General features: G+C 40.8%; 1 protein-coding gene and 9 non-coding genes across 10 annotated transcripts in view; all 10 read left to right on the top strand.

The window, feature by feature from the left end:
- The window catches only part of LOC119162118 (uncharacterized), a 231908-nt gene that overhangs the window by 111697 nt on the left and 104760 nt on the right, over nucleotides 1-15451 (top strand). The gene's annotated exons all lie outside the window — the stretch shown is intronic.
- Nucleotides 504-576, top strand: TRNAS-CGA (transfer RNA serine (anticodon CGA)). The gene has a single exon. It is a non-coding gene; the product is annotated as a tRNA-Ser (tRNA).
- Nucleotides 1418-1490, top strand: TRNAS-UGA (transfer RNA serine (anticodon UGA)). Its single transcript has one exon. It is a non-coding gene; the product is annotated as a tRNA-Ser (tRNA).
- Nucleotides 5412-5484, top strand: TRNAS-CGA (transfer RNA serine (anticodon CGA)). The gene has a single exon. It is a non-coding gene; the product is annotated as a tRNA-Ser (tRNA).
- TRNAS-UGA (transfer RNA serine (anticodon UGA)) lies at nucleotides 6330-6402 on the top strand. The gene has a single exon. It is a non-coding gene; the product is annotated as a tRNA-Ser (tRNA).
- TRNAS-CGA (transfer RNA serine (anticodon CGA)) lies at nucleotides 8173-8245 on the top strand. Its single transcript has one exon. It is a non-coding gene; the product is annotated as a tRNA-Ser (tRNA).
- On the top strand, nucleotides 9091-9163 carry TRNAS-UGA (transfer RNA serine (anticodon UGA)). Its single transcript has one exon. It is a non-coding gene; the product is annotated as a tRNA-Ser (tRNA).
- On the top strand, nucleotides 10472-10544 carry TRNAS-UGA (transfer RNA serine (anticodon UGA)). The gene has a single exon. It is a non-coding gene; the product is annotated as a tRNA-Ser (tRNA).
- TRNAS-CGA (transfer RNA serine (anticodon CGA)) lies at nucleotides 14106-14178 on the top strand. Its single transcript has one exon. It is a non-coding gene; the product is annotated as a tRNA-Ser (tRNA).
- Nucleotides 15024-15096, top strand: TRNAS-UGA (transfer RNA serine (anticodon UGA)). Its single transcript has one exon. It is a non-coding gene; the product is annotated as a tRNA-Ser (tRNA).

Here is a 15451-nt window from a genome sequence, read left to right as displayed (position 1 = left end):
TGAGATCGAACAGACCCTTATGTCAAGGAAAGTATAAGGGAAGATATTAGACCAAATTTTAATGTAAATACGAAGAAAAGTGGGTGAAAAGATAACTTGCCGTGGGCAGGATCCCACGGCAACTTATATTTTCACCCACTTTTCTTCGTATTTACATTAAAATTTGGTCTAATATCTTCCCCTATACTTTCCTTGGCATTACTGTCTGTTATATCTCCATATATTGTGTTAAAACACGGAAATACGAGCCCTTAGGTATACACTTCTCTCCCTTATTTATTTCACTGAACGAGGGTCTCGTACTGGCAGACTTGGTGTGTTTAGGTTGTATAAGAGGGACAATTAATCAGCGGCCCGCTCATAATAAGTTCACGTGCTACGTGACGCCAAACATGCGAATTAGAGTTTTTTCACACTCTTTGTTTGGCTTATAGATGGCCCTGACTGTCACTCCTACTTCTAAATTCACATATAAACCCCAAACAGTGGATGGAGGGAAGGCCGCCGTGGTAGCTCAGTGGTTAGAGCATCGAACGCGATATTCGAAGGTCGTAGGTTCGATTCCTGCTCACGGCTGGTTCTTTTTTCATCCACTTTTCTTTGTTCCTATTTACATTCCATTGGTTCTAATAACTCCATCTGTACATTCCTTGGCATTACTGTCTGTTAGATCTCATTATATTGTGTTAGAACACGGAAATACGAGCCCTTAGGTATACACTTCTCTTCCTTATTTCACTGAACGAGGGTCTCGTACTGGCAGACTTGGTGTGTTTAGGTTGTATAAGAGGGACAATCAGCTGCCCGCTGATAATAGGTTCACGTGCTACGTGACGCCAAACATGCGAATAGGAGTGTTTTCCCACTCGTCCTTTGGCTTATAGATGGCGCTGACTGTCACTCCTACTTCAAAATTCACATATAAACCCAAACAAAAGTGGATAGAGGGTAGGCCGCCGTGGTAGCTCAGTGGTTAGAGCAGCGAACGCGATATTTGAAGGTCGTAGGTTCGATTCCCTCTCACGGCTGGTTATTTTTTCATCCACTTTTCTTTTTTCTTTCTTCTTATTTACATTCCATTGGTTGTAATGACTTCCCCTGTACATTCCTTGGCATTACTCTCTGTTAGATCTCATTATTATTGTGTTAAAACACGGAAAAACGAGCCCTTAGGTATACACTTCTTTCCCTTATTTCATTGAACGACGGTCTCGTACTCGCAGACTTGGTGTGTTTAGGTTGTATACGAGGGAAAATTAATCAGCTGCTCGCTCACAATAGGATCACGTGCTATGTGACGCCAAACATGCGCATAAGAATGTATTCACAGTTGTCGTTGGGCTTATAGATGGCGCTGACTGACACTCCTACTTCTAAAATTCACATATAAACAAAAAAAGTGGATGGAGGGAAGGCCGCCGTGGTAGCTCAGTGGTTATAGCATCGAACGTGATATTCGAAGGTCGTAAGTTCGATTCTTGCTCACGGCTGGTTATTTTTTCATCCACTTTTCTATCTTTTTATTTACATTCCATTGGTTCTAATAATTTCCTCTGTACATTCCTTGGCATTACTGTCTGTTATATCTCATTAATATTGTGTTAAAACACGGAAATACGAGCCCTTAGGTATACACTTCTCTTTCTTATTTCACTGAACGATGGTCTCGTACTGGCAGACTTGGTGTGTTTAGGTTGTATAAGAGGGACAATTCATCAGCACCCGCTCATAATAAGTTCACGTGCTGCGTGACGCCAAACATGCGAATAAGAGTGTTTTCACACTCGTTGTTTGGCTTATAAATGGTGCTGACTGTCACTCCTACTTCTAAGTTCACATATAAACCCCAAACAGTGGATTGAGGGACGGCCGCTGTGATAGCTCAGTGATTAGAGCATCGAACGCGTTATTCGAAGGTCGTAGGTTCGATTCCTGCTAGCAGCTGGTAACTTTTTCATCCACTTTTCTTTCTTCTTTCTTCTTATTTACATTCCATTGGTTCTAAAAACTTCTTCTGTACATTCCTCGGCATTACTGTCTGTTATATCTCATTAATATTGTGTTAAAACACGGAAATACGAGCCCTTAGGTATACACTTCTCTCCCTTATTTCACTGAACGAGGGTCTCGTACTGGCAGACTTGGAGTGTTTAGGTTGTATAAGAGGGACAAATAATCAGCTGCCCGCTCATAATAAGTTCACGTGCTACGTGACGCCAAACATGCGAATAAGAGTGTTTTCACACTCGTTGTTTGGCTTATAGATGGCGCAGACTGTCACTCCTACTTCTAAATTCACATATAAATTCCAAACAGTGGATGGAGGGAAGGCCGCCATGGTAGCTCAGTGGTTAGAGCATCGAACGCAATATTCGAAGGTCGTAGGTTCGATTACTGCTCACGGCTGGTAAGTTTTTCATCCACTTTTTTTTCTTCTTTCTTCTTATTTACATTCCATTGGTTCTAATAACTTCCCCTGTAGATTCCTTGGCATTACTGTCTGTTATATCTCATTAATATTGTGTTAAAACACAAAAATATGAGCCCTAAGGTATACACTTCTCTCCCTTATATATATATATATATATATATATATATATATATATATATATATATATATATATATATATATATATATATATATAAGGAAAGAAGTGTATACCTAAGGGCTCGTTTTTCCAATTTCTTACACAATATTAATGAGATCGAACAGACCCTAATGCCAAGGGAAGTATAGGGGAAGATATTAGACCAAACTTTAATGTAAATACGAAGAAAAGTGGGTGAAAAGATAACTTGCCGTGGGCAGGATCCCAAGGCAACTTATATTTTCACCCACTTTTCTTCGTATTTACATTAAAATTTGATCTAATATCTTCCCCTATACTTTCCTTGGCATTACTGTCTGTTAGATCTCAATTATATTGTGTTAAAACACGGAAAAACGAGCCCTTAGGTATACACTTCTTTCCCTTATTTCATTGAACGAGGGTCTCGTAATGGCAGACTTGGTATGTTTAGGTTGTATAAGAGGGACAATTAATCAGCTGCCCGCTCATAATAAGTTCACGTGCTACGTGACGCCAAACATGCGCATAAGAGTGTTTTCACACTCGTTGTTTGGCTTATAGATGGCGCTGACTGTCACTCCTACTTCTAAATTCACATATAAACCCCGAACAGTGGATGGAGGGATGGCCGCTGTGATAGCTCAGTGGTTAGAGCATCGAATGCACTATTCGAAGGTCGTAGGTTCGATTACTGCTCACGGCTGGTAAGTTTTTCATCCACTTTTTTTCTTCTTTCTTCTTATTTACATTCCATTGGTTCTAATAACTTCCCCTGTAGATTCCTTGGCATTACTGTCTGTTATATCTCATTAATATTGTGTTAAAACACGGAAATACGAGCCCTTAGGTATACACTTCTCTCCCTTATTTCACTGAACGAGGGTCTCGTACTGGCAGACTTGGTGTGTTTAGGTTGTATAAGAGGGACAATTATTCAGCTGCCCGCTGATAATAGGTTCACGTGCTACGTGACGCCAAACATGCGAATAAGAGTGTTTTCCCACTCGTCATTTGGCTTATAGATGGCACTGACTGTCACTCCTACTTCAAAATTCACATATAAACCAAAAAAAAGTGGATGGAGGGAAGGCCGCTGTGGTAGCTCAGTGGTTAGAGCATCGAACGCGTTATTCGAAGGTCGTAAGTTCGATTCTTGCTCACATCTGGTAAATTTTTCATCCACTTTTCTTTCTTCTTTCTTCTTATTTACATTCCATTGGTTTTAATAACTTCCTCTGTACATTACTTGGCATTACTGTCTGTTATATCTCCATATATTGTGTTAAAACACGGAAATACGAGCCCTTAGGTATACACTTCTCTCCCTTATTTATTTCACTTAACGAGGGTCTCGTACTGGCAGACTTGGTGTGTTTAGGTTGTATAAGAGGGACAATTATTCAGCTGCCCGCTCATAATAATTTCACGTGCTACGTGACGCCAGACATGCGAATTAGAGTGTTTTCACACTCGTTGTTTGGCTTATAGATGGCGCTGACTGTCACTCCTACTTCTAAATTCACATATAAAGCCCAAAAAGTGGATGGAGGGACGGCCGCTGTGAAAGCTCAGTGATTAGAGCATCGAACGCGTTATTCGAAGGTCGTAGGTTCGATTCCTGCTCACAGCTGATAATTTTTTCATCCACCTTTCTTTCTTCTTTCTTCTTATTTACATTCCATTGGTTCTAATAACTTCCTCTGTACATTCCTTGGCATTACTGTCTGTTATATCTCATTAATATTGTGTTAAAACACGGAAATACGAGCCCTTAGGTATACACTTCTCTCCCTTATTTTCATTGAATGAGGGTCTCGTACTGGCAGACTTGGTGTGTTTAGGTTGTATAAGAGGGACAATTATTCAGCTGCCCGCTCATAATATGTTCACGTGCTACGTGACGCCAAACATGCGAATAAGAGTGTTTTCACACTCGTTGTTTGGCTTATAGATGGCGCTGACTGTCACTCCTACTTCTAAATTCACATATAAAGCCCAAAAAGTGGATGGAGGGACGGCCGCCGTGATAGCTCAGTGGTTAGAGCATCGAACGCGTTATTCTAAGGTCTTAGGTTCCATTCCTGCTCACAGCTGGTAATTTTTTCATCCACTTTTCTTTCTTCTTTCTTCTTATTTACATTCCATTGGTTCTAATAACTTCCCCTGTACACTCCTTGGCATTACTGTCTGTTATATCTCATTAATATTGTGTTGAAACACGGAAATACGAGCCCTTAGGTATACACTTCTCTCCCTTAAATATATATATATATATATATATATATAAGGAAAGAAGTGTATACCTAAGGGCTCGTTTTTCCGATTTCTTACACAATATTAATGAGATCGAACAGACCGTTATGTCAAGGAAAGTATAAGGGAAGATATTAGACCAAATTTTAATGTAAATACGAAGAAAAGTGGGTGAAAAGATAACTTGCCGTGGGCAGGATCCCACGGCAACTTATATTTTCACCCACTTTTCTTCGTATTTACTATAAAATTTGGTCTAATATCTTCCCCTATACTTTCCTTGGCATTACTGTCTGTTAGATCTCAATTATATTGTGTTAAAACGCGGAAAAACGAGCCCTTAGGTATACACTTCTTTCCCTTATTTCATTGAACGAGGGTCTCGTAATGGCAGACTTGGTGTGTTTAGGTTGTATAAGAGGGACGATTAATCAGCTGCCCGCGCATAATAAGTTCACGTGCTACGTGACGCCAAACATGCGAATAAGAGTTTTTTCACACTCTTTGTTTGGCTTATAGATGGCCCTGACTGTCACTCCTACTTCTAAATTCACATATAAACCCCAAACAGTGGATGGAGGGAAGGCCGCCGTGGTAGCTCAGTGGTTAGAGCATCGAACGCGATATTCGAAGGTCGTAGGTTCGATTCCTGCTCACGGCTGGTTCTTTTTCATCCACTTTTCTTTGTTCCTATTTACATTCAATTGGTTCTAATAACTTCATCTGTACATTCCTTGGCATTACTGTCTGTTAGATCTCATTATATTGTGTTAGAACACGGAAATACGAGCCCTTAGGTATACACTTCTCTTCCTTATTTCACTGAACGAGGGTCTCGTACTGGCAGACTTGGTGTGTTTAGGTTGTATAAGAGGGACAATTAATCAGCAGCCCGCTGATAATAGGTTCACGTGCTACGTGACGCCAAACATGCGAATAAGAGTGTTTTCCCACTCGTCCGTTGGCTTATAGATGGCGCTGACTGTCACTCCTACTTCAAAATTCACATATAAACCCAAACAAAAGTGGATAGAGGGTAGGCCGCTGTGGTAGCTCAGTGGTTAGAGCATCGAACGCGATATTCGAAGGTCGTAGGTTCGATTCCCTCTCACGGCTGGTTATTTTTTCATCCACTTTTCTTTTTTCTTTCTTCTTATTTACATTCCATTTGTTGTAATGACTTCCCCTGTACATTCCTTGGCATTACTCTCTGTTAGATCTCAATATTATTGTGTTAAAACACGGAAAAACGAGCCCTCAGGTATACACTTCTTTCCCTTATTTCATTGAACGACGGTCTCGTACTCGCAGACTTGGTGTGTTTAGGTTGTATACGAGGGAAAATTAATCAGCTGCTCGCTCATAATAGGATCACGTGCTATGTGACGCCAAACATGCGCATAAGAATGTATTCACACTTGTCGTTGGGCTTATAGATGGCGCTGACTGACACTCCTACTTCTAAAATTCACATATAAACAAAAAAAAGTGGATGGAGGGAAGGCCGCCGTGGTAGCTCAGTGGTTATAGCATCGAACGTGATATTCGAAGGTCGTAAGTTCGATTCTTGCTCACGGCTGGTTATTTTTTCATCCACTTTTCTATCTTTTTATTTACATTCCATTGGTTCTAATAATTTTCTCTATACATTCCTTGGCATTACTGTCTGTTAGATCTCAATTATATTGTGTTAAAACACGGAAAAACGAGCCCTTAGGTATACACTTCTTTCCCTTATTTCATTGAACGAGGGTCTCGTAATGGCAGACTTGGTATGTTTAGGTTGTATAAGAGGGACAATTAATCAGCTGCCCGCTCATAATAAGTTCACGTGCTACGTGACGCCAAACATGCGCATAAGAGTGTTTTCACACTCGTTGTTTGGCTTATAGATGGCGCTGACTGTCACTCCTACTTCTAAATTCACATATAAACCCCGAACAGTGGATGGAGGGACGGCCGCTGTGATAGCTCAGTGGTTAGAGCATCGAATGCAATATTCGAAGGTCGTAGGTTCGATTACTGCTCACGGCTGGTAAGTTTTTCATCCACTTTTTTCTTCTTTCTTCTTATTTACATTCCATTGGTTCTAATAACTTCCCCTGTATTTTCCTTGGCATTACTGTCTGTTATATCTCATTAATATTGTGTTAAAACACGGAAATACGAGCCCTTAGGTATACACTTCTCTCCCTTATTTCACTGAACGAGGGTCTCGTACTGGCAGACTTGGTGTGTTTAGGTTGTATAAGAGGGACAATTAATCAGCTGCCCGCTGATAATAGGTTCACGTGCTACGTGACGCCAAACATGCGAATAAGAGTGTTTTCCCACTCGTCGTTTGGCTTATAGATGGCACTGACTGTCACTCCTACTTCAAAATTCACATATAAACAAAAAAAAGTGGATGGAGGGAAGGCCGCTGTGGTAGCTCGGTGGTTAGAGCATCGAAAGCGTTATTCGAAGGTCGTAAGTTCGATTCTTGCTCACATCTGGTAAATTTTTCATCCACTTTTCTTTCTTCTTTCTTCTTATTTACATTCCATTGGTTTTAATAACTTCCTCTGTACATTACTTGGCATTACTGTCTGTTATATCTCCATATATTGTGTTAAAACACGGAAATACGAGCCCTTAGGTATACACTTCTCTCCCTTATTTATTTCACTGAACGAGGGTCTCGTACTGGCAGACTTGGTGTGTTTAGGTTGTATAAGAGGGACAATTAATCAGCTGCCCGCTCATAATAATTTCACGTGCTACGTGACGCCAAACATGCGAATTAGAGTGTTTTCACACTCGTTGTTTGGCTTATAGATGGCGCTGACTGTCACTCCTACTTCTAAATTCACATATAAAGCCCAAAAAGTGGATGGAGGGACGGCCGCTGTGATAGCTCAGTGGTTAGAGCATCGAACGCGTTATTCGAAGGTCGTAGGTTCGATTCCTGCTCACAGCTGGTAACTTTTTTATCTACTTTTCTTTCTTCTTTCTTCTTATTTACATTCCATTGGTTCTAATAACTTCCCCTGTAGATTCCTTGGCATTACTGTCTGTTATATCTCATTAATATTGTGTTAAAACACGGAAATACGAGCCCTTAGGTATACACTTCTCTCCCTTATTTCACTGAACGAGGGTCTCGTACTGGCAGACTTGGTGTGTTTAGGTTGTATAAGAGGGACAATTAATCAGCTGCCCGCTGATAATAGGTTCACGTGCTACGTGACGCCAAACATGCGAATAAGAGTGTTTTCCCACTCGTCGTTTGGCTTATAGATGGCACTGACTGTCACTCCTACTTCAAAATTCACATATAAACCAAAAAAAAGTGGATGGAGGGAAGGCCGCCGTGGTAGCTCAGTGGTTAGAGCATCGAACGCGATATTCGAAGGTCGTAGGTTCGATTCCTGCTCACGGCTGGTTCTTTTTCATCCACTTTTCTTTGTTCCTATTTACATTCAATTGGTTCTAATAACTTCATCTGTACATTCCTTGGCATTACTGTCTGTTAGATCTCATTATATTGTGTTAGAACACGGAAATACGAGCCCTTAGGTATACACTTCTCTTCCTTATTTCACTGAACGAGGGTCTCGTACTGGCAGACTTGGTGTGTTTAGGTTGTATAAGAGGGACAATTAATCAGCAGCCCGCTGATAATAGGTTCACGTGCTACGTGACGCCAAACATGCGAATAAGAGTGTTTTCCCACTCGTCCTTTGGCTTATAGATGGCGCTGACTGTCACTCCTACTTCAAAATTCACATATAAACCCAAACAAAAGTGGATAGAGGGTAGGCCGCTGTGGTAGCTCAGTGGTTAGAGCATCGAACGCGATATTCGAAGGTCGTAGGTTCGATTCCCTCTCACGGCTGGTTATTTTTTCATCCACTTTTCTTTTTTCTTTCTTCTTATTTACATTCCATTTGTTGTAATGACTTCCCCTGTACATTCCTTGGCATTACTCTCTGTTAGATCTCAATATTATTGTGTTAAAACACGGAAAAACGAGCCCTTAGGTATACACTTCTTTCCCTTATTTCATTGAACGACGGTCTCGTACTCGCAGACTTGGTGTGTTTAGGTTGTATACGAGGGAAAATTAATCAGCTGCTCGCTCATAATAGGATCACGTGCTATGTGACGCCAAACATGCGCATAAGAATGTATTCACACTTGTCGTTGGGCTTATAGATGGCGCTGACTGACACTCCTACTTCTAAAATTCACATATAAACAAAAAAAAGTGGATGGAGGGAAGGCCGCCGTGGTAGCTCAGTGGTTATAGCATCGAACGTGATATTCGAAGGTCGTAAGTTCGATTCTTGCTCACGGCTGGTTATTTTTTCATCCACTTTTCTATCTTTTTATTTACATTCCATTGGTTCTAATAATTTCCTCTATACATTCCTTGGCATTATTGTCTGTTAGATCTCAATTATATTGTGTTAAAACACGGAAAAACGAGCCCTTAGGTATACACTTCTTTCCCTTATTTCATTGAACGAGGGTCTCGTAATGGCAGACTTGGTATGTTTAGGTTGTATAAGAGGGACAATTAATCAGCTGCCCGCTCATAATAAGTTCACGTGCTACGTGACGCCAAACATGCGCATAAGAGTGTTTTCACACTCGTTGTTTGGCTTATAGATGGCGCTGACTGTCACTCCTACTTCTAAATTCACATATAAACCCCGAACAGTGGATGGAGGGACGGCCGCTGTGATAGCTCAGTGGTTAGAGCATCGAATGCAATATTCGAAGGTCGTAGGTTCGATTACTGCTCACGGCTGGTAAGTTTTTCATCCACTTTTTTTCTTCTTTCTTCTTATTTTCATTCCATTGGTTCTAATAACTTCCCCTGTAGATTCCTTGGCATTACTGTCTGTTATATCTCATTGATATTGTGTTAAAACACGGAAATACGAGCCCTTAGGTATACACTTCTCTCCCTTATTTCACTGAACGAGGGTCTCGTACTGGCAGACTTGGTGTGTTTAGGTTGTATAAGAGGGACAATTAATCAGCAGCCCGCTGATAATAGGTTCACGTGCTACGTGACGCCAAACATGCGAATAAGAGTGTTTTCCCACTCGTCCTTTGGCTTATAGATGGCGCTGACTGTCACTCCTACTTCAAAATTCACATATAAACCCAAACAAAAGTGGATAGAGGGTAGGCCGCTGTGGTAGCTCAGTGGTTAGAGCATCGAACGCGATATTCGAAGGTCGTAGGTTCGATTCCCTCTCACGGCTGGTTATTTTTTCATCCACTTTTCTTTTTTCTTTCTTCTTATTTACATTCCATTTGTTGTAATGACTTCCCCTGTACATTCCTTGGCATTACTCTCTGTTAGATCTCAATATTATTGTGTTAAAACACGGAAAAACGAGCCCTTAGGTATACACTTCTTTCCCTTATTTCATTGAACGACGGTCTCGTACTCGCAGACTTGGTGTGTTTAGGTTGTATACGAGGGAAAATTAATCAGCTGCTCGCTCATAATAGGATCACGTGCTATGTGACGCCAAACATGCGCATAAGAATGTATTCACACTTGTCGTTGGGCTTATAGATGGCGCTGACTGACACTCCTACTTCTAAAATTCACATATAAACAAAAAAAAGTGGATGGAGGGAAGGCCGCCGTGGTAGCTCAGTGGTTATAGCATCGAACGTGATATTCGAAGGTCGTAAGTTCGATTCTTGCTCACGGCTGGTTATTTTTTCATCCACTTTTCTATCTTTTTATTTACATTCCATTGGTTCTAATAATTTCCTCTATACATTCCTTGGCATTACTGTCTGTTAGATCTCAATTATATTGTGTTAAAACACGGAAAAACGAGCCCTTAGGTATACACTTCTTTCCCTTATTTCATTGAACGAGGGTCTCGTAATGGCAGACTTGGTATGTTTAGGTTGTATAAGAGGGACAATTAATCAGCTGCCCGCTCATAATAAGTTCACGTGCTACGTGACGCCAAACATGCGCATAAGAGTGTTTTCACACTCGTTGTTTGGCTTATAGATGGCGCTGACTGTCACTCCTACTTCTAAATTCACATATAAACCCCGAACAGTGGATGGAGGGACGGCCGCTGTGATAGCTCAGTGGTTAGAGCATCGAATGCAATATTCGAAGGTCGTAGGTTCGATTACTGCTCACGGCTGGTAAGTTTTTCATCCACTTTTTTTCTTCTTTCTTCTTATTTTCATTCCATTGGTTCTAATAACTTCCCCTGTAGATTCCTTGGCATTACTGTCTGTTATATCTCATTGATATTGTGTTAAAACACGGAAATACGAGCCCTTAGGTATACACTTCTCTCCCTTATTTCACTGAACGAGGGTCTCGTACTGGCAGACTTGGTGTGTTTAGGTTGTATAAGAGGGACAATTAATCAGCTGCCCGCTGATAATAGGTTCACGTGCTACGTGACGCCAAACATGCGAATAAGAGTGTTTTCCCACTCGTCGTTTGGCTTATAGATGGCACTGATTGTCACTCCTACTTCAAAATTCACATATAAACCAAAAAAAAGTGGATGGAGGGAAGGCCGCTGTGGTAGCTCGGTGGTTAGAGCCTCGAAAGCGTTATTCGAAGGTCGTAAGTTCGATTCTTGCTCACATCTGGTAAATTTTTCATCCACTTTTCTTTCTTCTTTCTTCTTATTTACATTCCATTGGTTTTAATAACTTCCTCTGTACATTACTTGGCATTACTGTCTGTTATATCTCCATATATTGTGTTAAAACACGGAAATACGAGCCCTTAGGTATACACTTCTCTCCCTTATTTATTTCACTGAACGACGGTCTCGTACTGGCAGACTTGGTGTGTTTAGGTTGTATAAGAGGGACAATTAATCAGCTGCCCGCTCATAATAATTTCACGTGCTACGTGACGCCAAACATGCGAATTAGAGTGTTTTCACACTCGTTGTTTGGCTTATAGATGGCGCTGACTGTCACTCCTACTTCTAAATTCACATATAAAGCCCAAAAAGTGGATGGAGGGACGGCCGCTGTGATAGCTCAGTGGTTAGAGCATCGAACGCGTTATTCGAAGGTCGTAGGTTCGATTCCTGCTCACAGCTGGTAACTTTTTTATCTACTTTTCTTTCTTCTTTCTTCTTATTTACATTCCATTGGTTCTAATAACTTCCCCTGTAGATTCCTTGGCATTACTGTCTGTTATATCTCATTAATATTGTGTTAAAACACGGAAATACGAGCCCTTAGGTATACACTTCTCTCCCTTATTTCACTGAACGAGGGTCTCGTACTGGCAGACTTGGTGTGTTTAGGTTGTATAAGAGGGACAATTAATCAGCTGCCCGCTGATAATAGGTTCACGTGCTACGTGACGCCAAACATGCGAATAAGAGTGTTTTCCCACTCGTCGTTTGGCTTATAGATGGCACTGACTGTCACTCCTACTTCAAAATTCACATATAAACCAAAAAAAAGTGGATGGAGGGAAGGCCGCTGTGGTAGCTCAGTGGTTAGAGCATCGAACGCGTTATTCGAAGGTCGTAAGTTCGATTCTTGCTCACATCTGGTAAATTTTTCATCCACTTTTCTTTCTTCTTTCTTCTTATTTACATTCCATTGGTTTTAATAACTTCCTCTGTACATTACTTGGCATTACTGTCTGTTATATCTCCATATATTGTGTTAAAACACGGAACTACGAGCCCTTAGGTATACACTTCTCTCCCTTATTTATTTCACTTAACGAGGGTCTCGTACTGGCAGACTTGGTGTGTTTAGGTTGTATAAGAGGGACAATTAATCAGCTGCCCGCTCATAATAATTTCACGTGCTACGTGACGCCAGACATGCGAATTAGAGTGTTTTCACACTCGTTGTTTGGCTTATAGATGGCGCTGACTGTCACTCCTACTTCTAAATTCACATATAAAGCCCAAAAAGTGGATGGAGGGACGGCCGCTGTGATAGCTCAGTGATTAGAGCATCGAACGCGTTATTCGAAGGTCGTAGGTTCGATTCCTGCTCACAGCTGATAATTTTTTCATCCATCTTTCTTTCTTCTTTCTTCTTATTTACATTCCATTGGTTCTAATAACTTCCTCTGTACATTCCTTGGCATTACTGTCTGTTATATCTCATTAATATTGTGTTAAAACACGGAAATACGAGCCCTTAGGTATACACTTCTCTCCCTTATTTTCATTGAATGAGGGTCTCGTACTGGCAGACTTGGTGTGTTTAGGTTGTATAAGAGGGACAATTATTCAGCTGCCCGCTCATAATATGTTCACGTGCTACGTGACGCCAAACATGCGAATAAGAGTGTTTTCACACTCGTTGTTTGGCTTATAGATGGCGCTGACTGTCACTCCTACTTCTAAATTCACATATAAAGCCCAAAAAGTGGATGGAGGGACGGCCGCCGTGATAGCTCAGTGGTTAGAGCATCGAACGCGTTATTCTAAGGTCTTAGGTTCGATTCCTGCTCACAGCTGGTAATTTTTTCATCCACTTTTCTTTCTTCTTTCTTCTTATTTACATTCCATTGGTTCTAATAACTTCCCCTGTACACTCCTTGGCATTACTGTCTGTTATATCTCATTAATATTGTGTTGAAACACGGAAATACGAGCCCTTAGGTATACACTTCTCTCCCTTAAATATATATATATATATATATATATATATATATATATATATATATATATATATATATATATATATATAAGGAAAGAAGTGTATACCTAAGGGCTCGTTTTTCCGATTTCTTACACAATATTAATGAGATCGAACAGACCGTTATGTCAAGGAAAGTATAAGGGAAGATATTAGACCAAATTTTAATGTAAATACGAAGAAAAGGGGGTGAAAAGATAACTTGCCGTGGGCAGGATCCCACGGCAACTTATATTTTCACCCACTTTTCTTCGTATTTACTATAAAATTTGGTCTAATATCTTCCCCTATACTTTCCTTGGCATTACTGTCTGTTAGATCTCAATTATATTGTGTTAAAACGCGGAAAAACGAGCCCTTAGGTATACACTTCTTTCCCTTATTTCATTGAACGAGGGTCTCGTAATGGCAGACTTGGTGTGTTTAGGTTGTATAAGAGGGACGATTAATCAGCTGCCCGCGCATAATAAGTTCACGTGCTACGTGACGCCAAACATGCGAATAAGAGTTTTTTCACACTCTTTGTTTGGCTTATAGATGGCCCTGACTGTCACTCCTACTTCTAAATTCACATATAAACCCCAAACAGTGGATGGAGGGAAGGCCGCCGTGGTAGCTCAGTGGTTAGAGCATCGAACGCGATATTCGAAGGTCGTAGGTTCGATTCCTGCTCACGGCTGGTTCTTTTTTCATCCACTTTTCTTTGTTCCTATTTACATTCAATTGGTTCTAATAACTTCATCTGTACATTCCTTGGCATTACTGTCTGTTAGATCTCATTATATTGTGTTAGAACACGGAAATACGAGCCCTTAGGTATACACTTCTCTTCCTTATTTCACTGAACGAGGGTCTCGTACTGGCAGACTTGGTGTGTTTAGGTTGTATAAGAGGGACAATTAATCAGCAGCCCGCTGATAATAGGTTCACGTGCTACGTGACGCCAAACATGCGAATAAGAGTGTTTTCCCACTCGTCCTTTGGCTTATAGATGGCGCTGACTGTCACTCCTACTTCAAAATTCACATATAAACCCAAACAAAAGTGGATAGAGGGTAGGCCGCTGTGGTAGCTCAGTGGTTAGAGCATCGAACGCGATATTCGAAGGTCGTAGGTTCGATTCCCTCTCACGGCTGGTTATTTTTTCATCCACTTTTCTTTTTTCTTTCTTCTTATTTACATTCCATTGGTTGTAATGACTTCCCCTGTACATTCCTTGGCATTACTCTCTGTTAGATCTCAATATTATTGTGTTAAAACACGGAAAAACGAGCCCTTAGGTATACACTTCTTTCCCTTATTTCATTGAACGACGGTCTCGTACTCGCAGACTTGGTGTGTTTATGTTGTATACGAGGGAAAATTAATCAGCTGCTCGCTCATAATAGGATCACGTGCTATGTGACGCCAAACATGCGCATAAGAATGTATTCACACTTGTCGTTGGGCTTATAGATGGCGCTGACTGACACTCCTACTTCTAAAATTCACATATAAACAAAAAAAGTGGATGGAGGGAAGGCCGCCGTGGTAGCTCAGTGGTTATAGCATCGAACGTGATATTCGAAGGTCGTAAGTTCGATTCTTGCTCACGGCTGGTTATTTTTTCATCCACTTTTCTATCTTTTTATTTACATTCCATTGGTTCTAATAATTTCCTCTATACATTCCTTGGCATTACTGTCTGTTAGATCTCAATTATATTGTGTTAAAACACGGAAAAACGAGCCCTTAGGTATACACTTCTTTCCCTTATTTCATTAAACGAGGGTCTCGTAATGGCAGACTTGGTATGTTTAGGTTGTATAAGAGGGACAATTAATCAGCTGCCCGCTCATAATAAGTTCACGTGCTACGTGACGCCAAACATGCGCATAAGAGTGTTTTCACACTCGTTGTTTGGCTTATAGATGGCGCTGACTGTCACTCCTACTTCTAAATTCACATATAAA

Source organism: Rhipicephalus microplus, chromosome 3 (genome assembly GCF_043290135.1).
Source record: "Rhipicephalus microplus isolate Deutch F79 chromosome 3, USDA_Rmic, whole genome shotgun sequence".
Lineage (NCBI taxonomy): Eukaryota > Metazoa > Arthropoda > Arachnida > Ixodida > Ixodidae > Rhipicephalus > Rhipicephalus microplus.
This window is presented reverse-complemented; position numbering and strand designations above follow the sequence as displayed.